The sequence below is a fragment of the Trachypithecus francoisi genome, unplaced genomic scaffold, assembly GCF_009764315.1.
Source record: "Trachypithecus francoisi isolate TF-2019V2 unplaced genomic scaffold, Tfra_2.0 Lachesis_group16, whole genome shotgun sequence".
Classification (NCBI taxonomy): domain Eukaryota; kingdom Metazoa; phylum Chordata; class Mammalia; order Primates; family Cercopithecidae; genus Trachypithecus; species Trachypithecus francoisi.
In genome coordinates, this window is record NW_022681461.1 from 32,913,525 (window position 1) to 32,940,966 (window position 27,442).

A 27,442-nucleotide genomic window follows, 5' to 3' on the forward strand; every position below is an offset into this window, starting at 1 on the left:
GATAACAGAGCTTAAACACAAATACCTTGCACAGCTCTACTAAAATATTTTCTTTATAACCTTATTCCATAATCTTTTTGTATATTTAATTTTTTTTCCTTTTAAAACTTTTTTTGTTAAAAATTAAGACACAAACATACACATTAACCTAGGCCTACATAGGTTCAGGATCATCAAGACATCACTAGGCTATAATAATTTTTCAGCTCTATTATAACCTTAGGGGACCACTGTCATATATGCAGTCCATCACTGACTGAAACATCATTATGCAGTTCATGACTACATTTTATTTACTTATATGGTGATTTTTAAAAATCTCATTTACTCTACTAGAATGTAAGCTCAATACTGTATTTACCTTACTCACCACTGAATCCCTACCAATTAGCACAGTTCCTGACACAAACACAAAATTATATTTACTGACTGAATGGTTAATTATTCACATTCACAAAGAATTTATTTCATTATCCTTATATTTAAGAAGTATCTGCATTATTTAAAAAAAAAAAAAAAAAAAAAAACACTGCCTTTTATCTGAGTGGGACCACAGAAGCCAAATTTGTACTTCATGATGCTGCTCTCTCAACAATAACTAATTAGATCAAGAGGGAATATCTGCTCTGAGTTGGTCTACATTTTCTCTCGTGGTATTTTCAGGACTGGGACTGACACTCTGGTGTCTCTGTCGGTCACTTTGACTGACTAAGTAGTAGTGGTACGTAACTATATTTGGTCATGTACATCCTTGAAAGTACTAAAAAGTAAATCTACAAAGTGTAAAGAAGGAAGAGACATGTAGATAGAAGCAAGCAAAAAAGATGGGAAGAGTATTACCTATGTTCCTAACAGCTTTACCTATGGCAAATTCCAGTTCTTCATGAAGCCAAGATGTTCTTTGTGATTTCAGGAGTTATCCCAATATCCTTCTACATTTCCATTTTCAGATAGGCTGAACTGGGTTTCTGGTAATTACAACTGGTATTTTTCTAACTAAACATATGCAGTTTATAAAAGAACATAAAGAAGCAAAAATATAGACCAAAAAGTATGTCAAAATTGCAGGAGGGAAAAATGTTGAGTGATCTTCAAGTTTTCAATAACTAGAGTCTAGTAATCAAAGGTATGATTATAAAATATCATATGTTCAGTGAAAAGATAAACACTATCAACAAATAAGAGTATGTCAAAACTAATATACTTTAAAATGAATAAATACTTCAATAATTCCTCCATCAAAACATTTGTCATCAATGGACACTTAGTTCCAAAATTATTCAAAATACTACCTGCCAGGTAGCTGGCCCTAAGTACATTTTTTAAAGTAAAAAATTAACAATCCTTTGCATGAACTAATTGAAATAAATACTTCTTTAACCCAAAAGAAACAGGAGAAGACAGCAAAATGTTGTGCAATATTTGGGATAAAAATGAACTTAAGAGAGAAAGGATAGGAAACGATCACACCCAACTAGAATTCTATTACTCAGACATACAGGGAAGGAGATGTGACAAGCAAGAAGCCTGAGCCAATAAACTCCCTAAGAATCTCCTACAAGCCAATCACCTCAAAATGTCAATCAGTTCTGGTAACTTCTGCAGCCAACTATTCCTATTAATTAAAAAAAAAAATTGCTAATTGAGTAATCCATGTTTTTGTTAGGAAGTTGAAATGGAAATGACAAAATCCTAGTAGTTTTATTTTGTAGCACAATTCAAAGTATCCATTATTTTCCAAGAGCAAATGAAAATGTCAAAAACATTCTTGCTGTAGATATTTAGTTGCTTTCTGCCAAATTAATGAAAGGAAAATATTGCACTTTGAATTGGTTAATTACCATGAATCCTTCTGCAAAGGGCTCCTGCTTGCAGAATTAAGCCAGCTTTAGTTGGCACACTGCCCTAATATTCATAGAGACTAGACTATAGGCTCCACTGTACTCGAGACATTTTAGTTTTTGGCATCATTCATCAGCTTACAAATCATCAGTCTTAACTACTACAGACATTCAACTGTCTGAAATAAACAGGGCAGAAAGCACCTGCATTTAATGGGGATGTACCACATTCTGCTTCTTTGAAATTTTAAGAGCTAGACTTAGAATACAGAATGAACAAGAATACCCTGATTTATATAGCTTCTAGAAACTAGAGCTGCTTTAACAAAAATCCTCTGGTAACAAAGCTACTCCAAGGAAATCCTCTAAGAAGGCGGCAACTTCACACAAGGGGGATCTTAGAGAAGTTATTTTTCTTCCGTACTAGGCCAGGGTTCATTGAGCTATTTCAGGTTTAGGTCTCTTAAGAGTCCATACATAGACCTCATTCCACCCTACTTTCTGGGATTTGAAGTTAAAAGGTGCTGATTTGCCTATTTCAAAACCTCATTAAATAACCATTGCAGTATTCAAGCCTAACCCTATCTCTCCTTTCACCCTTCTTCATGTGATTCACTTACCTGGAGAAACTGCAAGACCTGAATGCCCTCTCTCTATGTGAGATGTCATATTAAATATATTTCCTTAAAATTGGGTAGGGAAATGCTTCTCAACTTTTTGAAAAATATATTCTACCAACCCTTCTATATTTTAGAATGGGTAGAGAAAGAATGGGTAGAGAGACAGAGATGAAAAAAACTAATGATGTGTATATTTTCTTTTTCCTTTCCCTAAATAAAATGGAAAAAAGAAGATCTTGAATAAAGACAGAAACATACTGATAAACCTGAGAATACAAGCTGGCCATCTCCAAGATGTTCTCCATGTGATCGTAAATAAGCATGTCAGGCTTCAGTGTGTCACTTCCTCAGAGTCTTGCATCCGGGAATGGGAAGAGCGAAGAAGCCGACAGTTGATCCTAAAAAAGGTCATTCAAAACCAACTACAATGTTCATATACTTTCACATTTAAGTATTACGGCAAATGCAAAATTAGCAAGCAGTGCTTCTTAGAACTGACAAAATAACCTGTACAAATCCTCAGTCAAAAATACTTAGATGACATTAGACTTCAGTCTTGAAGAACTTGATATAGTAAGTCCATATCTATCTTTAAATAAATTGGAGTTAGGTCAAGAGGACAACTGAGATGCTTAAAGGGTCTAGAAACCATGAAAAATATAGTGTAATAACAGAAAGAAGGTAGAAAAAGAGAAAGAAAGAACAAATGGGATGAAGAACAAACGGCAAGATGACAAAAGGAACCATATCAAAAATAATAGTAAATGCAAATGATCTAAACACTTCAATTAAAAATTAAAAGGCAGAGATTAATAGACTCCTATAAAAGCAAGACATAACAACATGCTGCCTTTGAGAAATACACATTAAATACAGACACATATAAGTTAAAAGCAAAAGGATAGAAAAAGATATATCACACTAATACCAGTCAAAAGAAATCTAGTGGCTATACTAGTATCAGAAAGAAAGTTGATTTCAGAACAGAACTATTATCAGGAATACAGAGAATAATTTCATAATGATAAAGTGGTCAATTAATCAAGACGACATAATAATTTTAAATGATTATGCACCAAATAACAGAGCTCAAAATATATGAATCAAAAATTGACAGAAACCAAGATTTATAACATTCTGGCCATAAAACAAGTCTCAAATTTAAAATGATTCAAGCTATAACAGTATGTTATCTGCTCACAATTGAACTAAATTAGAAAACAGTAACAGAAAGGTCTCTAGAATATCCACAAATATTTTGGAGCTAAGTATAAAACTTCTAAATAAACCAGAGGGTCAAAGAAGAAACAAAAACAGGGATTAGAAAGTATTTTAAACTGAATGAAATTTTTTAAAAAACAAAAATTGTAATAAGCCACTAAAACAGTACTTATGGAGAAATTCATACTACTAAATATCTATATCAGAAAATAAGAAAGGTCTTAATAGCCTCTGCTTCCACCTTGAGAAATCAGTAAAAGAGTAAATCAAGCCTCAAGAAATGAGAAGAGAGAAAGTAAGGATCATGGCCAAATTCATTGAAATAGAAAACAGAATAATAGAAAAAAAAAACAGTGAAAACGAAATCTCATTCTTTGAAATGGTCAACAAAACTGATAAACCTCTAGACAGACTGATCTGAAATTAAAAGATAAAAATTAGGAATTTCAGGAAGGAGAGGTGGCATCATTACAGAATCTATAGATAATATGGGAATATTTTAACAACTTTATGCCAATAAGTTTGAGAATTTAATAGCAGAAGTAATCAATTCCTTGAAAGACTCAAATTACCTAATCTCACTCAAGAAGAAACAAATAATGTAATATACCTATATCTATTAAAGAAATTGAATTTATAATTTAAAACCCTTCCCACAAGAAAAACTCCAGGCCCAAATGACTTCTACCAAAGTAAAAAAGAAACAATACTAACAATACTAACATGTTTGCCAAACACTGCAGAGGAGAGAATACTTCCCAACCTAGGCTATGAGACCAGCGTTACTTTAATACACACGGAGATATTACAAGAAAAGGAAACCACATACCAGTATTTCTCATGTACATAAATGTAAAAATCTTAAAAGGTTGAATCTAATATTCATAAAGGATAATACATCAGAACTACATAGAGTCAGTCTCAGGATCTGAAAGTTTGTTTAGGGCTTCAGACCACCTTAAATGTAATCTACCATACTAAGACACTAAAAAAGAAAAACTTAACGATCATCTAAATAGGCACCTGAAAGTATTTAACAAATTCTAACATTCATTTACGATAAAAACTCTCAGCAAAGTAGCAATAAAAGAATTTTTTCCACCTATTAAAAGGCATCTATTAACAACTTGCAGTTAACATCATATTTAAAGATGAAAAATTAAGTATCTCTTCTCTATGATCGGGAACAAGACAGAAATGTCTGCTTTCATCACTTCTATTCAATACTGTGCTGGACATTCTAGCTAGTGCAATCAGCAAAATAAAAGAAATAAAAAGCATCCAGATTTTAAAGAAATAAATAAAATTATATTCAGACAACATAATCATCTACACAGAAAGTTAGCATCTATAAAATCATTATAAGAACGAGTGAGTTTAACAAGGTTGCAAGATACAAAACCAGTATTTAAATCAATTGTGTATCTACCTACTAGTTATTAAAACTTAAAAGCTGCAATTAAAAAATAAATTTATAATAGCATCCACAAACACAAAATACTCAGGAATAAATCTGACAAAAGATGTGCAAGATCTATACACTGAAAACTACAAAAAATACTTCTGAGAGAAATTAGAGGGCTAAGAGGTATAACTTGTTCATGGGTTACATGACCCAATATTGTTAACATGTCAAGTCTTGCTAAATTCATTTAAAGATCTAATGCGATCCAAATCCCAAATCCCAACAGGCTTTTTCAGCAGAAATTGACAAGTTGATTCTAAAATTCATATGGAAATCCAAAGGACTTAGAATAGCAAAAACACCTTTGATAAAGAAAAAGTAAAAAGGAGAGCTAACACTACCTGATTTGAAGACTTACTGTAAGTGTGCAACAACCAAGTCAGTATGTTATTGGGGTAAAGACAAACAAACACACCAATGAAACAGAATACAGAATTTCAAAACTGACCCATATATAAACAGATAACCAATTTTCAAGAAAGATGCAAAGGCATTCAAGTAAAGAAAGAATAGTTTAACAAGTATTGTTGGAACAAATGGATATCCATATTTTCAAAAATGAACTTTGATCCACAGCTAACACCATATACAAAACTAACTAAAAATGAATTGCAGGATATAGGCTAACAACTCTGAAGTTGCTTTATATGTATACTGGGTTTGTAGAACCAAGTAAATGGATGACGGAAGCCATGTTTCTCATTGTTGGAGACAGACATTAACGATAATAAACCAAACTAAAAAGAATTACAGAGTATGAGATTAGAGTCAGAGACACCAATATGAATGCATTTTGTTTATATATATATATACAAATGGACAGCTACAGAATTAATTTGAGAGAGAGTGAGAGAGATCCATGGGTTAGCACATTTACACGTTTCCTGGTTCTGTCTGCCAAGCAAACCTAGACATAGTGACACCCTGTGGCAACAACCAGCATATCCAGTGTCCAGGTCTTAATTTCTATATAATAAGCTCTAAAAACAAGAACCAAGGTTCCTTTGAGAAATGGATGATTCTGGCGCTGGGGCATAGAAAATAAAAGACTTGGGCATCTCGTAGTATCAAAAAGTAAAATGTGCTCAACAAAAAAGATGGAGGGTAACAAGTTAAGGAGACACAGGAGCCAACCTAAAAGAGTTCCCAATGGCCAAAGCTGGAACAAGTAACAAAATAATGTACTATTTGAATGTAAAGTATAAAATATGAGGCCATACTGATAAATGATTGAAGAAATAAATGGGAGAAAAGAGATAAATATTTTTATAGAAGAATTTCAAATAACTTATGTAAATACCCACATCTCTAGAAGATAGAACATAATTCCCTCCTCTATAAAACCCTCCCCTCCTTGGGCATAGGCTACGTGACTTGCTTCCAAAAAACAGACTATAGAAAGAGTAAAAAGAATGAACTTTACCAGCCTGGCATGGTGGCTCACACCTGAATCCCAGCACTTTGGGTGGCCCAGGAGAGCAGATCACCTGAGGTCAGGAGTTCCAGACCAACCTGGTCAACATGGTGAAACCCCGTCTCTACTAAAAATGCAAAAATTAATCAGGTGTGGTGGCACGCACCTGTAATCTCAGCTACTTGGGAGGCTGAGGCAGGAGAAATGCTTGAACCCAGGAGACAGAAGTTGCAGTGAGCTGAGATCACGCCATTACACTCCAGCCTAGGTGACAAGAGCGAGACTCGGTCTCAAAAAAAAAACAAAACAAACAAAACAAAAAAAAGAAAACAAGAATTAAGTTTACCATAAAGTAACCTAGCTAATATTACCTTAGTCAGGTAATCAAGGTTAAGCAACACCAATGATAAAGGTGTGTTGATACCACATGATGTGATGAAAAAGGCACTTCTCCCCCAAAAAAATCCAAACCCCTGTGTAATCAAGAAAAAAACATCGGACAAACCAAAATTTAAGGATACTCTACAAAATATCTGGTCAGTACTGCTCAAAACTGTCAAGGTCATGAAAAATAAGGGAAAACAGAAAAGTCATCAAGGATCAGAGCTAAGGAGACACAAAAACTAAACAAAATGTAGAAACCTGGAACAGAAACAGATATTAGTGGAAAAACTGATGAAATCCAAATAAAGTCTGAAATACAGCCAACAGTAATGTACCCTCTAGTTGCCTAGTTGTAACAAATATATCATGGTTATTTAAGACGTTCACAAAGGGAGAAAATGAATGGGGGTGTATGCGCACCTCTGTACTACCTCTGCAACTTTTCTGCAAATCTAAAATTATTCCAAAGTAAAAAGTTTATTATAAAAATGGATTATAGACCTAAGTGTAAAAAATAAAAACATAAAGCTTCCAGAAGAAGACATAAAAATATTTTTGGCATTGATTTTGGCAAAATTTATTAATTATAATGCTAATAGCACAATCCATAAAAGATAAAATAAATTAGACTTAATCAAAATTAAAATTTTCTGCTCTTTGAAAGACACTGTAAAGGAAGGAAAAGAAAAAGCAGGCGAGGCTCTGCAAACATATATCCAATAATCGTCTTACATCCATAATGTAAAGAACTCACAAAACTCAAAATAAACAACCTGATTAAAAGTGAGCAAAAGATTTGGACAGTCACTCAAGAAGACATAAAGTAGCAAATATGCACAAATTAAGAAGGTACAAATTAATACCACAGAAAGAAACCACTACACATGCATTAGAATGGCTAACATTTTATTTTCTTCAGCTTTTAAGTTCAGGGGTACATGTGCAAGATGTGCAGGTTTGTTACATAGGTAAATGTGTGTCATGATGGTTTGCTGCATAGATCATCCCGTCACCTAGGTATTAAGCCCAGCATCCATTAGCTATTCTTCCTGATGCCCTGCCTCTCACCACCAACCCTCTCCAAAAGGCCCCAGTGAATGTTGTTACCCTCCACGTGTCCATGTGTTATCATCATTCAGCTTCCACCTATAAGGGAGAACATGTGGTGTTTGGTTTTCTGTTCCTCTGTTAGCTTGCTGAGGATAATGACTTCCAACTCCATCCACGTCCCTGTAAAGGACATGATCTCATTCCTTTTTATGGCTGCATAATATTCCATGGTGTATATGTACCATATTTTCTTTATCCAGTCTATCATTGATGGGAATTTGGGTTGATTCCATGGCTTTGCTATTTTGAACAGAGCTGCAATAAACATACATATGCATGTATCTTTATAAAAGAATGATTTACATTCTCTTGACTATATACCCAGTAGTGGGATTGCTGAGTCAAATGGTATTTCTGTCTCTAAGTCTTTGAGGAATTGCCACATTGTCTTCCACAATGGTTGAACTAATTTACACTCCCAACGATGTAAAAGTATTCCTTTTTCTCTATAACCTTGCCAGCAGCTGTTTTTTGACTTGTTAACAATAGAATGGCTAAAATTTTAAAAATTGACCACATCAACTGTTGGTAAGGATGTAGAGAAATTGGAATTCCCAACAACGCTGTTTGGAATCTAAAACAGTGCAACCAGTCTGTATAACAGTTTGGGAGTTTCTTAAAAATTGAAATACATATCCACCATATCACCCAAGCAATTCTACTCCTAGGGATTTATCCAAAAGAAAGCATTTGTTCAAAATCATGTACACCAACAGTCAGAAGAGCTTTAACCATAACAATCAATAAATAGACATAACTCAATTATCTACCAACAGGTGAATATATAAACTCATTGTGGTATATCTATTTCATATACCACAGCATTGATGAGTAATTACTACTCATCAAATAACAGGAATGAACTGCTATTACAGACAACAATATAGATGAATTTCAAAATAATTATGCTAAGTGAAAGAAGTCACACAGAAAGAATGCACGCTGTATTATTTTATTATTATAAAGTTCTGGAAAATGTAAACTAATACATAGTGACAGAAAACAGAAGAGAAATTGCAAGGGTAGGGAGGGACAGAGCTTGGTGGGGCAGGGAGAGTCAAGAGAAAGAGAATAGGGACATGGAAACTTCTGGGGTGACAGTATATACACTATCTTGATTGTAGAGTGTTTTCACAGCTATATACTACGTCAGAACTTACCAAATTACACACTTTAACTATATGCTGTTTATTGTATGCCAAATATACCACAACAAAGTTGTTTTTCACAAAATCAACGACTGGCAAAACTGGGAATACACTAAACCCAGAAATGATGAAGCCTCAAAAAAGGAATCCTGGCATTTGCCAAACAGCTGATGGCATAGCAAGTAAAATGCTGATTAGATTTGGTCTGTGTGGTTTCAGGAGAGAATCAGTACCCACAGAGGAGAAATTAAAAGGAAGCTGTATCAGCTACACCAATGGAATATACTGACAATTGAAGCTGTCTGAACATAGAATGGACTGCTTTGTAAGATAAAGCTCTCTCTCAGTCACAGAAGGAGTTGAAGCAGAAACTCAAATCATCACTTTGTTAGGCAAGGGTCTAGGAGAAATTCCCATGTGGGACAGGAGACAGACAGTACTTCCTGATCTTTAATGCCAGTCATCAAGAAATCAAAACAAACAGTTTGTACTTGGGGAGAAATATATTTAATCACATTCATCAAACTTTAAAGCCACCAATACTCAACACTTTGAATGGTTTAAAGTATTTGGGACCCTATGGGTTAATGAATGCACTTGTCAATGTTCAACTGAGTTATCTTTCACGCAGGGAAAGCAATAAAGAAATCTTCAAAGATAAACAAACATAGTTTTCTAATGTGTATTTGTCTTTCTGTTTGTGTTTTTCATATAGTAAGTTATTACAAATTTATTGAGAGAAGGGAGCATTTATAATGTTTACTATGCAATTTTAAGCAGTTAAGAGTTCAATACATAATATTAATAGCCACTACTTACTGAATATTTATCATAGGCCTAGAAATTTAAGCAAAACATCTTGAACACATGAACTTAACAATACTTCAAGATAGCTATTTTTCCCATTTTACAGATGAAATATCTCAGGGTGAGTGAAGTTAAGGGGATCTGCAGGTTGAGGATCTGAAGTCAAGCCCATCTGGCTTCATAATCCAATCTTACAAAATCACTCCTAGTTCACTGAAGAAATAAGGGCCATCTGATGATCATTGCGTACAGACTCTTTCTTCATTCTCCAAATATTTCCTATATTCCCACCCAATTTATTTTTTAAAAATACAAATTTTCTCATGCTATGCATCCAACTTTGATAGCTTTCGTGCCTTATAATTCCTTAGAGGCAAAGTGTAAATTTGTCAACATGGTGGATAGATCTTCCCGCCTACTTTTCCAGCATCATTTCCTGTTATTTCTCCTGTATTCTAGACATAATAAGATCTTTCAAAGTCCTTTAAAAATGCAATGCATTTGTACTTGCTGTTCTCACTTTTCTGCATGCCCTGATTTCTGGCCTTGTGAATGAACTTTTATCTTTTCAGGATCAGTTTAAATATTGTTTCCTTTGGTGAAGTCTTCTTTGACATTCCAGTCATATTTAGATGTACCTTCTTTTACATGGACACCACTCTATTCATACTGGTATTATTTATTTGTAGGTTTGTTTCCTGTAAAAACATCTCCTCAAAGACAGTTACTCATCCCTATATCTCCAGTGCCCAAGCCCAATGTCTGATATATGAGAACAGTTCAATAAATGTTGATTGACTGAATGGATAGATGATGAACAGGGGAATGAGTAAACAAACTGATACACAAACTAGTGTTTGAGATTAAGGGGTTACTGGGGGAGTACATAAAAGAAACAGTACTTGCATAGGGCAGAGGTATACAAGTTGCCATAATTACAATATAGAACTATACCTTATTAATTTATATTATTTCATCCTAAATGAAGTCTTCATTGAAGCAACTATTACTATCTGTCCTACTTGTGTGATCCTATTAGAAGAGTTTATTTAACCAAAAGTAAAGGTAATATATAATTTGATGCAAAAACTAATTCTCAAGAATGTAAAATGGTTGGAAACCAGGAGATCTGTGAACTACTCTGATTACTTGTCAAGAAGGAGAAAGCCAGAGGAATAACCTTTCTGTGACCTCCTTCCACAAACAAAACTATTCAGAGATTTTACCATTTCAAGATGTAACCTTGTTTAGTGCAGTCCTTCTGCAGATAATGAGACTTACAAAAAAAAAAAAAATACATACAACTCTCACCATTTAAAATTTCAGACTCCTTTCCCTCTCCATTCTTTATGATTTTCAATTAAAATATTTTTATGCCTGACAATATGTTCGATTAGTTTCCTAAAATCAATCTTAATAAATTAGGGTAATGTATGATACATTTTGGTTTGAGGGGCTTCTTTTATCATCTATTCTCTCACACAGACTTAAAATGGAAATAATTTGGGTTCTTGCTGGACAATGCTGTTTTATGTTAAAATCAGGCTAAAACTAATTCTTTTTTAAAAATGCAAAATAAGATGGAACTTTAAAAAAGTCAAGAAGCTTTGAGAACAATCCTCAGCTAATGGAAAAATTATTTTAATTACATGAGAAATGTTCTAAAGCAATCTTCTGGGTGAAAACAAAGCATTACTTATTCGTTGAGGAAAATGCCTTCTCTAAAGAAGTGTTCACATGTCAGAAGCCCTTAGTCTATGAAATTAATGCCTTATACATGTAGGCTAAAAAAAATTCACACCTTGATAATTTTCTTCTAACATGCTGCCTCATTATAGCAATAACATTTTGATTTATGCTAAAAAGCATTCCTTTCTGAAGAATTAAAATGTCTTTTAAAAAACACATAGAAAAAAAAACTGAAGTGCTGTATAAAGTACTCAGTCAGTAACAGTGGACTTCACCTCAGAAGGAAAAAAGAAGAAGCAATTTTAAACTCCATTAAGTATAATCATTTTTTTCTGAAACATGATAGTAACACGGAAATAATAACTGAATGATTTCAGAGCCCAGCAATGCAAAAGTTGAGAAATGAAAAATGAAAAGACAAAAATAAAAACTTTGGGCTAAGACATCCATTAAACAAAAGAAGACTATTTCTCAAAAGCTGACATAATTTTCTCAGGTTAACCAGAGAACACAGGATATACAATTTGTTTTGACTTTTTCTTTTACTATTTTCATCTTTGTTCTTGCTCCTTTTATAAATATACAGGTTAAAAAAAGGAGGTAAAACTTGTCATCTTTCAAGGGAAACATTTCAGTTCATTCAATATTTGGTTCCATTAAGCATTTTTTGTGTCTCCTGCATGAAGGGATAATAGCCTATAAAATGAAAGGACACCATGCATGAATTAAGAAAGAAGCATTCATAAGAGAATCAAAATCTAATTAGATAAACACACTTCCCTACAGGTGGATATGAATTCAAAAGTCTCTGAAATCTCATATTTAAAGGCTAGCAGTGCTTTTTTAATTATGCTAAAAGTCCCTTGTCTGCTTGATCTCTCATGAACAATTTTAATCAGGCAAGCCTAATATACTCCGTCTCACAGACAACTTAACAGAGCTTTCAACTATGAGCTAATGGGAAGACAAGGAATCACAAGCATTTTTATTAAAAGGGAAAAATGGCCAGCCTAGAGATTTGGCCAGCAATAAAGCAAGATTAAATCATGCTTTTCCCTCACTTAACCTACTTAACTTCAAGAACTACAGACATATAATTAATTTGCTCTTGAGATTTACTCTGTAAACATAAACACATGACTTTAAAAAAATTACATTCTTACAATTCACAGGGGTTTTAGTTTTTTTTTTTTTTTTTTTCCCACTCACAAATGGACTAATATACTAACAATCCTTTTGCCAGAGTCTAAGAGTAATCTCTTAAAAACGATCCTTTCCAAAAAAGGAGAGTCAAAAATCATTCTCTACAGTTGGCAGGGATCTTGACAAAGGATCCTGTTCAAAGTTCCGTTTCGACCTTTGCATCCCCAAATCCATTTGCTACATCAGCTATGTCACCCAAGAGTCCTCTGTCCATTCAGAGGCCCTCCCACAATACAGCAGTTCATTATAATCCACGTATTTCTTTTTCTTCTTAAAAAAAAAAAAAAGAGAACGGTCTCACTCTGTCACCCAGGCTAGACTGCAGTGGCACCATCACAGCTTGAATTGCAGCCTCAAATTCCTTCCTAGTCTCAAGTGATCCTCCCACCTCAGCCTCCCAAGTAGCTAGGACTACAGATGCATTCTACCACATCTGGCCAATTCTTCAAATTTTTTGTAAGGGAAGAGTCTTGCTATGTTGCCCAGGCTGGTCTCAAACGTCTGGCCTCGAGTGATCTTTCCACCTTGACCTCCCAAAGCACTGGGTTTGCAGGTATAAGCCACTGCACCCAGCCAAAACCCACATTTTTAAACTGCAATAAACTACCTAAATCTAAATGTAACAATTTTAAACTCTTTTCTTTTAACCAATTCAACCCAGAAAACTCCAAAGAAGTACTAATGGGTGACCTAGGCCCTAAGAATCTGCACCTATGCTACACCTAGTTGGTTCTATTACCTTTATCCCCAAACTAGTTTAAAATTAAAAATGAGGCCCTTTGTTTGAGTTTACCCCTAATTAGTTGCTGTGTGATTTGCAGCATGTTCTCAACCCCCTCTGTATCTCATTTTCTCCATCTGTCAAATTGTTACTAATAATACCCTCCCTCAAAGAATAGAGGTAAGAATTAAATGATACCATATTAATACATAGAAGAGCTACACCTAGCATACTGTAGACACTTAATTTCCTTCTGTGGTGTCCAAGATCATTGTTTCTAGGCTCTTCAAGCGTGGGCCTCAACATTTCAAAATTATTTCCCCATCTCTACACTCAGCTCCATCCCTCGAGGATTCCCAGCTATTTTCATCCTAGAGCTCTTGGAGCTTCTCTGCCTCGCACAGTTTTTCTATGCACTGGTCATGTTTGCTTATTTATTAGAGATAGTTTCATTTACCCTTGCCTCAGTTTTTACCTGCCTGGTTCTTTTCCTCATTGGTGCTGTGCTTCTTCACTAATTACAACTGTACACTATCAGTTTATTTGACACTTTTCTATTCACATTGATTTAAAAGACTATTCTTCACAGTTAAACTAAGATATGGAAAATTGGCCAGGCACAGTGCCCCACACCTGTAATCCCAGCAACTGGGGAAGCCAAGGAGCTCCTAAGCTCAGGAGTTCAAGACCAGCCTGGGCAACATGGCAAGACTCTGTCTTTGCTAAAAAGGAAAAAAATTAGCATGTGGAAGTGCATATCTGTAGTCCCAGTCACTCCAGAGGCTGAGGGAGGAGGATCGTTTGAGCCCAAGAGATTGAAGCTACAATTACTGAGGCTGCAGTGAGCTATTATTATACCACCGCACTCTAGCCTAGGCAACTGAGCAAGACACCCTGTCTCAAGAAAAAAAAAAAAAAACCTAAGACACAGAAAATTAAAATAGTTTAGGACAAATAGTGATCATCGTAGCCCAGGATAAAAACATTTGGCTAATTCTTTGAAAATGATTTTGGTTTTTATAGTTTATGCACTCACTTATCAGATCCTATGATTCTACTGACATGGTTGCTTGATGGGCTGTAAAATTCAACTTGTTTATTGAAATGGTAGATGCTAAAGAGAATATTTGCCTGGCAAGGCAGAGAAAAAAATAAAATTAAAATATAAGCTTTCGAAAAGGTTCATCAGTACTACTAAGATTGCAATCACACACATACAAATAAATCCCTTTAAAACCTCTAAAAATGAGTTGTTTGATCTATGTGAAAATACCCCAGATTAAGAAAATCTCAATTAGATTAAGAAAATCTCAATTCTGGTGTCAGAAAGACAAAATATATGAGGGAATGTCTCTTTAAAACAACATAAAACATAGTTAAAATGTATTTTAACTGTGCTGAGAAGTCATTTTTTTCTTTTTTTTACTATTTTTTTGTTTTTCTCTTTCCTTAACAAAAGATTCTCCCCAATCATCTGTTCAACACACAAATTTGAAATGTTTAGTGATACAAAAGAAAGTACTATTCTTTCTTTTAAAAAGAACATTTTTTAAAATCTTAGATGTCTGAAGGTGGAAGAAAGTATTATTCTTTACATAAATATGAATTATGTGTCTTTCATAGACTACATGCTTGTTAATTTCCTAATGGAGTTTAAAGTCTTTCCAATAATCCAGAGTTAATCCCAACCTGCTTCAGATGACCACGTTTTGAAGTTTTGCTTCAAGTTTTTTGGTCAAGGACACACACACAAAAAATCAAATCAAGTGATATCAAGTATCGATTTTTTTTTAAAGTAGCAGAAAAGAGTAATAAGAATTCTTAGAATTTTCTCTTAAAAATCCTTAGGATCATTCCATTCAATTCACTCATGCAAATTTTACAGTCCAATGAAATTAAATAAATTATTACAATGACTAAATTTAGTACTACCTGGGAAAATGGCTAAAACTTCCTTTTCTATTCAATATTTGGTTTTAAAAGAGCTGCAATTGCAACTGGCACCCAGATCTTGGTTTCCAATACTATTTTCCAGTAAAAAGAATCAGAATTCCATGGAAAAAGAGCTGAATCTAGGAGTGAAGCAGGAAATATAAAAGGCAAATCTGGAGCATCCTGTAGTGTAGGAAAGTGAAGAAGTGTTCAAAAAAGAAAACAAAAATAAAACACAATGATGAAAGTGTGTTAAAGAGATAAAGAAGCCAACTAAAAGAGCTCTCAATGGCCAAAGCTGGAACAATTTGAGCAATAAAACTGTAGTACTGGATTATAACCCAAAAATGATATAATCCATGAGCCATATTTATATTTGTAAATGATTGAGGCTGGGGATGGTGACTCACACCTGCAATCTCAGAACTTTGGGAGCCTGAAGTGGGAAGTTCGCTTGAGCCCAGGAGTTCAAGATCAGCCTAGGCAACATGGTGAAACCCCATCTCTCAAAAATTACAAACATTAGCAGGGCATGGTGGTGTGTCTGTAGTCCCAGCTACTTAGGAGGCTGAGGTAGGGGGATGGCTTGAGCCCAGGAGGTCTAGGCTGCAGTGAGCTACAATTACACCACCGCACTCTAGCCTGGGCAACAGAGAGAGCCTCAAAAAGATAATAAATAAGTTTTGACTGAAAAAATAAACAGAATGAGAGACATATCTCTTGTGTAGAAGCATTCCAAATAATTTACTTAGCCCTCATGAAAGTGGAACATAATCTTCCACTCCTTATGTGTGGGCTGCAATATAGTGACTTCCTTCCAGAGTAACTTCATAGTGGAGAAACCTATTAATAATAGGGAAACTAGGTGTAGCATACATGGGGACTCCGTTTAATATCTTCACATGCTTTCTGTAAATCTAAATTTATTCTAAAATAAAAAAATGTATTTTAAAAGTTGTTTTGGCTTTTTTTTTTTTTAATATCTGCTACTGACTTTGGTTATCTGAAGTTTGCTACTTAGCTTACCAGTAGAAACCCTTCGTCAATTTTGGAATTGTACAATTCTTTGTTACACTCTCAAATCCGCAGGTCACTTGTGCTGAAATAGAATTGGAAAAATGAGAAGCATATTTCTGCATCTCAGTTGTGCTCTATCTGCAACTATCTACATGACTTAAATAACCAATTTTCTCATCTATGAAACAAGACAAACCTGCTGCAAGGGCTTTCTGTTACCCCTATGGGGACGGTGGGTAACGCTGACGCCCTATCTGACACTCTCATCACTGAAAGTGTGTCATCTGCACCCTTCTCCAGCCTTCTCTAGCTTGGCACACTCAGATGTCAATCTGGTACAAGATCTGGCTCTTTTAGTTTTCTTAAGAATTGATGCTCAAATGTCATTTTATAAAAAACCAACTACTGGCCAGGCACAGTGGCTCAAGCCTCTAATCTCAGTGCTTTGGGAGGCCAAGGCAGGAGAACTGCTTGACACTAGGAGTTCAAGTCCAGCTTGGGCAACATAGGGAGACACCAGCTCTATAAAATAATAAAAATAATAGCTGGGCCTGGTGGCACATGCTTGCTAGTCCCAGTTACTACAGAGGCTGAGGCAGGAAGATTGCTTGAGCTCAAGAGTTTGGCACTGCAGTGAACTATGATTGTGCCACTGCACTCCAGCCTGGGCAAAAAAAATAAAAATAAAAATAAATTCATGTTAACACCATATTTGGAAGAATAACCATAATTTAGGTACAATGGTTGCTTCTGTGTGGGGGAATAGGAGGCTGGTGTGGGAAAAAGACATACTTTACACTCCATAGACACTCTGGCTATCTGAATTATTTTTTACTATGTGTATGCATTAGCTATTTAAAAACTTATTATAAAAGCAACAAGAAATCCACTATTACTCAGGGAATACTACAGGTTTCTGATTTCAACCTTTGTATCTGCTATCTGTGTATTATCTCTTTTTAATACAGTACCATAGACGGTAGTATGGCTCCAGGAGATTAGACTAAAATGATTTCAATCAAGTTCTTTTGTACCAAATCAGCTGTTTCAAAATAGCATAGCAGTCTTGGAATCAAAAGTGACTTAGGATGGAACATAGCCCTCTCTACTTACTAGTTATTTAACCTCACTAAATCCGAGCTTCTTCATCTGCAAAACAGGAATAACAGTACCCACATCCCATAAGACTGTTGGAAAGATTAAATAAAAACACATGTAAATTTCTTAGCCTAGTAGCAGGCACATCTTTTATGGTCATTATCAGTATAAATAGAAGTCTGTGGAGGAGATCTGATTTATCACTCTGTCATGTCTTCTACTCAGCTATGGATCCAGAATCAACTCCCAAGTGTAAACACCCACCAAATGCAATTGACTTTCAGCAAGTATTATTCCTAGTTCATTAGGGAACTAAATACTTATCACTAACTAACTAAAATGAACAGTATTTCTTCTGCATAGAAATGCCCCAAATCCTAAGATACATGCAGAAGTCATACCTACTTAGAATTGAATAATTCTGTCTGGGCACTATGGTTCATGCCTGTAATGCTGGCAATGCCAGAACTCTGGGAGGCCAAAGGGGGGTGGATCAGGCCAGGAGTTCAAGACCAGCCTGGCCAACATGGTGAAACCCTCTCTCTACTAAAAATACAAAAATTAGCCAGGCATGGTGGCACATGCCTGTAATCCCAGCTACCTGGGAGGCTGAGGCATGAGAATTACTTGAACCCAGAAGGCAGAAGTTGCAGTGAGCCAAGATGGTGCCACTGCACTCCAGCCTGGGCACCAAAGCAAGACTCTGTCTCAAAAAAAAAAAAAAGAGTAATTCTAATGAGCAATAAAGCAACAAAAAATTTAAGAACAGTGACATAAAACATGTTTAATTGTGCAGAGTGCTACTGTTGAAATTGTCTTTAGCATTATCCCAGAAGATGGCATAAATTTAGATTTTTTAAATATTTAAAATATATTTTTAAATATACCCCAGCCTTTTGCCTTAGTTCACTGTAAAAAAAGGTATGTTCACATTTAACTTGGGCATTGGTTTTTGAGACTAGTGATAAGATACATAAATAATTTTAGTAAAAATACAGATTAGAGTAGTACATATAAATATATTAACTGTTTAAATGGATATGTAAGTAGATTTTGTGTGCACAAATATGTGAATAAATAATGTTACCTACACGCACTCTTTGCTATGAATTAGGAATGTCATTCCTTTCCTGCCTCAAGACAGTAGCTAAACAGTATATTTTACCCTGATTTCTATTTTATCTTGGGTTGTAAAATAAATCATTTCAAAAACTAAAGGTATATTTCTACGCATAGGATCTGTATTTGCATAGCTTCCCACAAAAACATACATACACACAGGCAACACTCAAAATACATGTATATCTCTATGTACTTGAATGTAGCTTCAGATATGTATGTTCTACCTTACCAAAAGATAAATTGAGAATTTTTTAATACTTTCTAATTCTTTGCTTTAGATTTTGCTACAAGATTCCTTAAATTGCCTCTTACATCTGAGATAACATATAAGAGAAAGACCATGTGTAAAACTGATTTAAAATCACATCAAGCTACTTGGTTGCCACTAGAAAGCCAAAAAGCATGGACCTGCTATAAATGTTTAGGCTGTCCTTGTTAGTAAATGCTCCAAAGCAACTGGGAAGAGATAGGGAAATCTGAAACTACAATGATAAAAATCTTAAAGAATCATCTATTCCAACTAGTTAAGACTAGGAACCATTGAAGAAATCCTATTCTATGACTACGCTACCCTGTCCAATAATGGCTATTATTGACTATTTTTTTCCCCACAAATCTTTCATTTTATATAATGCTTCACAGTTTATAAGCCATTCACATGTGTATCAAATCATCTAATCTCAACAAAACCTATGAGAAAAATGTGGTACAATTAAATCAGGGACACAGAAATAATGTGATTTACACAAGGCCACTAAGCTATGAGTGGTAAAACTGAGATGCATACCCAAGCCTCCTGACCCTAAATGTATCTTCATTGTCTTCCACTTCATTTTCAGAACTGAATTCCACTTTCCCTGACAGGTCCTATTTCTTGCAGCACAATGCCCCCTCGTCCACCCAGCTGGAATTCTTCCTTAGGTGTTTTACCAAATCCTCTCTAGTCAATTCCCCACACTGTAGCCAGAAATATCTTCCCAATTATCAGATAGTCTTCTATGTAAGACCAGCAAATGTTTTTCACTATTTCTACGTAAGGAATAGACTTCTTTACCAAGGTCTTTACAGGCTGAGTGGCCTCATCCCTTCCTACCATTTTGGGTTTAGAGCAGATTCTGTGCACATCAGACAGGCTGTTTTTCTTAAGCACCATGCTTACCCACCCTAGATCCTTCTCCACCCCTATTCACCTAGTCAGTGCATATTCTTTCTTTCTTCAGGCAAGCCTTCCCTTCCCTTACCTTACCTTACTAAGCAAATCAAATGCTCCTACTATATACTCTTTTTCATGGCACCGTATACTTCTACTTCACTGAAGTTACCATAGCTGCAATTTACATTTACTCATGTAATTACTTGGTTAATGTCTGCCTTTTCCATCAGACTGTCAGTGCCATAGAGAGTAAAAAGGAGGTCAGCTTTTCTGTTTTTAGTCACTATTATATCCCCAGTGCTTGGCACAATTTTCAGCCTGCTAATAGATACATGATTTAAAAGCTGAGCAAATATAGAACTAGATTAATTCAGCCTTAAATATCTGAAAATAGTTATTATTCTAAAAATTTCTCTACACTACACACACAAAAGTTACGTTAGAAAACCACTCTGATTCTTCGTAATTTTTTTTTATAATAAAGTTCCCAGATACTTCTTAAAACCTGGAAACCATAAATGAATACAATGGTATCTCATCATCAGTACAGAGACTGCACTTCCCCATTCCAAGTACTTCACTTCTATTAAAACAGTCTACACTTGTGTTTTAGTTTGTGCTGACAGAGCAGTATCTGAGACTGGGTAATTCACAAAGAACAAAAACTTGTATCTGACAATCCGTGGCTGGAAGTCAAGGTGTAGGCAGGTTTGGTTGTCTGGTGAGGGCTGCATCCTCCAGAGTGGAGGAAAACTGTGTCCTCGCATGGCAGAAGGCAGAAAAGCAAGCTCCTGAAGGCTGTGGAAAGCTGCTTTTACAGGGGTCTTACTCCCACTCACAAGGGAAGGAGTCCTCATGACCTTATGACCTCTTAAAGATCCCACGCTCTAATAGCATCACACTGGCCATTAAATTTCTACATCTCACTTTTGGAGGAGACACATTCAAACTATGGCAATGTGGGACATGGCAGTGACAGTTAAGCCACAACTTCCCAGGTCTTTTCACATGAACTTCCTTTAAAACATATCCACTTGATTCGTGGCTAGTGTGATAATCTGACAAACCTATATGCAAAATTTTATGTTAATCATTATTACAGACCATCTTAGTTTCAGCCAATCACTTCAGATGGCTAAGCTTTTTTCAATCCTAATTCCTTCATCCAAACTATTAGCTTTTGCTCCCAGCTTTATGTGATATGCAAATATGATGTGCCTGTTTAATCCAAGTCCATGATAAAAATGATTAATAGAACAGAGTGAGAAAAACGGCCACGTCATGTCACTGGAAATACCTTTCTCCAAGCTGACATCAATTCATTCATCAAAATATTTCAACCATCCATTAATTTACCTGGCCCAATAACCCAACTCCCAATTTGGCCATCTATTAAATATTTCATAAACATTTCATGAGACACTGTTTGAAACCTTACTAAAATCAACTTACTCCACCTATATAGGGAAAAAAAAAATCACGTTTAACATGACACACTCCTAGTGAGCCCATGTGGTCCCTAGAGGACTGCTCCTTTTCTAGGTAAGTCCTCACAAGTCATCTAATCATCAGTTAAAGAATTGTCCCAAGGGCCAGGCACGGTGGCTCATGCCTGTAATCCCAGCACTTTAGGAGGCTGAGGCAGATGGATCATGAGGTCAAGAGATCGAGACCATCCTGGCCAACATGGTGAAACCCTGTCTCTACTATAGAAATTAGCTGGGCGTGGTGGTATGTGCCTGTAATCCCAGCTACTTGGTAGGCTAAGGCAGGAGAATAGCTTGAACTGGGAGACGGAGGTTGCTGTGAGCCGAGATCACGTCATTGCGCTCCAGCCTGGCAAGAGGGCGAGACTCCATCTCCAAAAAAACAAAACAAAACAAAAAAGAAAAGAATTGTCCCAAGGATAAACATAAAACCTACTAATCTTAAAATAGCAGAATTCTACCTTTTTCTCTCTTTTTTGAAAATAAAAACAGTATCTCCATGATCTTTAGTTTTCTGTCATCTCTGTTACTGGTCATAATGGTTCAAAGATTACCTAACCATTCATATTTGCAAGTCTTTTAATCCTAGGACATTAACTAGTTGAGAGCAAAAAAGTGCTTTCTCATCATGCTTTACCTTTCTTAACTTCAATTCCCTTGCTACTGTCATTAGTGTTCTTTACTGAACTTGAATATCATTTTCTTTTGATAGAGAAATTAAAAACCCAGGAGTTCCATAACTCTGCTTTCACTCCACTATCCAGTGTTACATCTGTCCCAACCAGTAGTTTATTCTTTTATTATTTTTTTTTCATGATCTGAACATAACATGTTCCAGTACTTAGTATCTTTATAAGCCTCAATTCATTTTAGGATTCAGCTTCCTGTATGCCATTCTCTCAGCTTTATATGACATTTGTATTTGTGTCCCAACCTTTTCTTATTTATGAGAACCATTTTTGCTTATATGGTCAGTGTTTCACTTTAAGGAACTCCACACAATTCACTCATTCAATGAATGTTTTACTGATTGCCATCTATACGGAATTCACCCAACTAGAGTAAAGAATACAAAGATACCTGAGATCCATCTGGTCTCTGTCTTCAAGGAATCTAGACAGATATATAGACTGCTAGGTGGAATTGTAGGCTTCTATATTCCCAAGATAAAAATAAGTGCTGTGTGAGCAGAGTACACAGCAACTAGCTCAAGCATGAAATAGCTGCTTAAGTCTTCATCAAGGAAATGACATCTGAGTTGAGTTGTGAGGAAGCAGTCATTAGAAGACTGGAAATATCCTAGGGAACAGCATGTGCAAAGGCATGGCAATATAAAAAAGGACATTGTTTTCACACAGGAATGATGCAGCTAGGATTTAAGGTGTATGAAGTGTAATTCCAAGAGATAACTTAAAAATATGGGGTCAGTTATAAAAAAGGCCTTGTAATGTAAGTCTCCAACACATAGAATAAATAAAGCAAATGCTCTCTAAAGAATACTATGCAGCAGTTAGGAGTAGCAATCCAGATGTATGCCAATGATACAGACAGATCTTTAAAACAGTGCTGAGGTCAAAATAAAAAATGTCTGGAGCATAACACAAATAATGCAAATTTAAAATACAGGCACGTCCAGTATTTGTCTGCACACAAAATTAATCTACATGTTTTATAAGGACACATACAAATAAAAAGATTCAGATCAGAAACATCAGAATTTACCTATGCAGCAGAAGAGTAAGGGGGGTGGGAAATAGAAACAAAGAGATTTTTCTTAAAGCAGATATACGCCTGTTTTATGACCCCCAAAGTCTGTATGTTTTCCTATAGGTGACAAAGGCTTTAAAGCCTGGGAATGGCAAAATCTAATGTAGTTTTTAGGAATAAAGTTTGCCACCGTGTAAAGAATACAGTCCTGCAGTTGTAGTTTCTTCTGGAGTCAATGAACATGGGTTCATTACCCTTTATCTACACATGCTTAATAGATCTTTGTTATTCTGTAAGAAAAGGCTAAGTATAAGACTAAACTACCAATAAGTAAAGATGGATGTAGAAACTTTGGTAGTAGAAGAAAGTGAAGACAAGAGCTGACAGGGAATAAGTAGTTACAGATAAAAGTAGCATCTTAAAACTCAAATTTGATTATCTGCCAAGAATAGTATTGAAAACATTCCTGCATTGCAGCAGACACTGAATTAAATAAATGCTAAGAATTTCACCAAATTGAAGATCTGTTCATTTTCTTGTAAGTGTGCCAAAGGGAGAGCAATGAGAAATTAAAACAATGCCCCTCTGAGTACGTCTTGGGAGCTCAGAGTAAAGATCTCTGGAATAAACTCATATGCGCCCTATCACTTGAGAGATGAATCTTGCATTACACCAAGAACTGCTTCATCTGTACAAACAGACTTTCTATAGAACTGTAACTGAACACTACAGGCAATGAGCCAACACTTTTAAATTTCATCAAGCTCCAGTGCCAGGTGACAACTGTTTGCTGTGACATGATTTATGCAACACATTTCATCTAGTTATCTCAGAATCAAAGGAATTTTACCAAAGGGTTCTCATTCAGATAAACAGGAAGAATTTCTACCCCAATCACATCTGTGAAAAGTGGAAGACATGTGGTAAGTTTCAGGACAAGATCCTACTGATTAAATTCTGAGAATAAAGGACTGGAAAACATAAAATTGGCACACTTACTGGGCACTCCTCTATTATGAAGACACTGTTTTACATTTGGATGCAGTGAGCTAACTAAAAAGAGACATAAATCAAAATAAATGGTATGAATAATAAGTGAAAGTATACATAATATATAACAATACTTATTTATATAACTTTACATTTCCATAGACACACTCGTGAGGGTCAGAATTTTTTGTTTTGCTCTTCCCTTTTTGTTCTGTGCTTCAGTAATTTCATGGTGATTCTTTTCCTTCTCAATCTTCTCTTCAAGTATCACTTCAGCCCCTAGTTATCTCATCCTACTACATTCTTATCCATTTTACTCAGAATAAGTTATAGTTTGATGGAAGGTAGAATTTAAAAGAGGACATCTTCCCATAATGACTCTAACACAATTTCATTTTGAAAGTATTTTACCTAAAGAAGGGTATCTATGTTACCCATGGATGGTGAAAGTATGAGTGTAGTTCCTTTCCTCTTCATAATGTATGTGTTGCTTTTGTAATCGAGGAAAGGGGTTTTAAATAATGATACAGTGACATGATGGAGGAAAAAAAACTTTATTATAACAAATGTTCAACTAAAAAAGATGGTTGGTTACATATCAAAGGACCCTAATCTGGGATCTTCCTCTTGCCTTCTACCATTACTCTGGCTTCTTGCCTTCTACCATTACAACCCAGCTTAGATATGAATACATAAACCATAAGCTTTATTGTAGGGAATGTGACAAATTGAACGATGGAAGGCAGGGGCCAATAAAACCTAAAATTTACATTTCAGGTACTTAGAAAAGATACTAAATCTATTCTGGCCTCTACAAATTACATTGTATTTTACTAATATGCTCAATTTTCTTATGAGATGCAAATTAAATCAACACCAATTTAAGAACACAAATCCTCTTGTACCTCAATCTATGCATGGATGAAACTAAATCTAATATTTTAACAACATCACATAATAGATTTAATATTATTTTTTAAAAGTCCTTGTTCCATAAAACAATCATCACCCTATTTGCCCAGTTTTCCTCTACCTTGTACTCATCAAGTAAGATAAACCAAATTTTAAAAAATATAATTTTCAATGTTCAATTTTAGTTTTCTTAGCTCTAAACTTGAAATTGATAAACTCAGTCATTGTAAAACCTTATCATGTCACTTAGTTCATTTCGGTCTACTTTAAATGAAGCAGGATTTCACAGACTCTCAGAGCTAGTACCTTACCTCCCTTAATCCCATCCCAACCCCACCTCAGGCTTAGTTACTTAAAAGCCACATGCCCACTATCAAAAAAAGCTTCAAAACACTGTACTATTTTCTTGCCATTTCTAAGTATGCATGCTTTTATTTCTACAGTAAGAAAAGACAACGCTTCCCTAATCACTTAACCAATTTCCCAACAACATATTTTTATTATATGTCTAACAGAGAACTATAAACGCCTCTCAATACTTCTCCTATAGTCTTATTCTAATGTATTTAATGTTCTCACAGATTATTTTTCTTATAAGATGACAGGTTATCAATATTTATAAAATCTGGTATTTTTTGGTACGTTTTAAACATCCATCGCTGAGATTTACTATTTCTTTTTTCTCATTATTTATTTAAAATATGTACTTAATATCAATAATATTTATCAAAACTAGGTAGACAAAATATACGTAGCAAATGTTTACAAAGCTCTTCACAAGGTTAAAATTCTAATATTTTTTAAATACATAAGAGAGCAACAAACTATTTTCATCACATAAAAATGTAAGTTGAGTTTCATGTTTGTCACCCAATAAAGTTCACCATTTTTATTCATTTAATCCAACTTCCCAATCATCCAAATCAATTTTAACAGATACCGTTTTAGATGGTAGACAGCATTTGTCATCCTGATCCTAAAGTTCACAGAATGCGCTTTGGATGAAAATAGAACAGTTTTAACACCAACATGTAAAAAGTCACCCAACGAGGTCAAATCAGTGACTAAACAATCTAAATACATCTATCAGTTTTCTCATCTAAATGGGATACAATTTAAAAACTACTGCATATTCAAGGAATAGTTTCTTGCCACAAAGAACTGTTAGTAGAACAATATTATGCTAGAAAAAGAATTTTTTTTAATTTAATGTAACGTAACAATTACCACTGACAAGTTGTTAAGTTGAAATATAAACAAAGTATGACTTAATGAGAATGTACAAGATTTCACAAAATGTTTACATGAACAAAAACAAAATAATGTAAGTATTAACATCTCTGTGAATATATTTTCATATACCATATCTACAGTTTATTGATATTAAATTAATATCCAAGGTTATTAAATTTTAATTTGCATATCAATTTTTACAAATGCCTATATAAGCATACCTACATAAGCTGTTTTATTTTCTGTTTTACTTTTTGTTTTTACATACAAATAATCATTTGGAGAACATCTGAAAGTGAGAACACGCCCTTCAATACATATTAAAATATTTCTTATTTCAGTCACAAGAACTAAGTTGTCTGAGTGTCACAAGTGAACTTTTGTGTTTTCCAATTCATAATTAAGTTGGGGTTTACTCCTCCTGAAAATAAAAGGGGGAACATTTCCCAACTCATTTTATGAGGCCAGTGTTACCCTGATTTAAAAAAGAAAAATGTGATAAACATACTACAAGAAAATTTAACTACAGAACAATATCCCTCAGGAAGACAAATAACAAAATATCTGTAACAAAATCCTATAAAACTCAGCAACATACATATAAACAGATAATGACAAAATGGGATTTATCCCAGAATTCAAGGTTGCTTTATCATCAGAATATCAATCAGGATATTTTACCAGATTAACAGACTAAAAGAAAAAGTATAAGGTCATCTCAATTTAACATTCACTCATAAATAACCCTCAGCAAACTGGGAATGGAAGGGAATTTCCTCAGCCTAATAAAAGGCATCCAGAAAGAAACTATAGCTAACATCATACTTAATAGGGAAGGACTGAATATTTTCTTTCTAATACAAGAGGGCAAGGATATCCTCCCTCTCCATTTTTACTCAACACTGTAGGTCCTAACCAAAGCAATAAGGTAAGAAAGATTAATAAAGGGCACACAAATTAGAAAAGAAGTAGTAAAAACTGTCTTTATTTGCAGACAACATGATTGTCTATGCAGAACACTTTTAAGAGTTTACCAAAAATTAAATAAACCTATTAGAAGTAGTGCATTTAGTACACCGCAATGTTACAAGGTCAAAATATAAAAACTGTACCATACTTCAATACTAGTCATATTGTATTTCAATACTAGTATTGCTAATATTGCATT

At 34.8% G+C, this 27,442-nt stretch overlaps 1 protein-coding gene across 9 annotated transcripts in view; it reads right to left on the reverse strand.

Annotated features, from left to right (window-relative positions):
• RFX3 (regulatory factor X3) overlaps window positions 1-27,442 on the reverse strand; it is a 322,424-nt gene that overhangs the window by 235,914 nt on the left and 59,068 nt on the right. For 4 of the 9 annotated variants that reach the window (XM_033237219.1, XM_033237216.1, XM_033237215.1 and 1 more), the window contains one exon: window positions 14,660-14,754. The exons of the other annotated variants lie outside the window; for them this stretch is intronic. The gene's annotated coding sequence lies outside the window, so the exon portion shown is untranslated. The remainder of the gene's footprint in view (window positions 1-14,659; window positions 14,755-27,442) is intronic. 9 annotated transcript variants of the gene reach the window in all.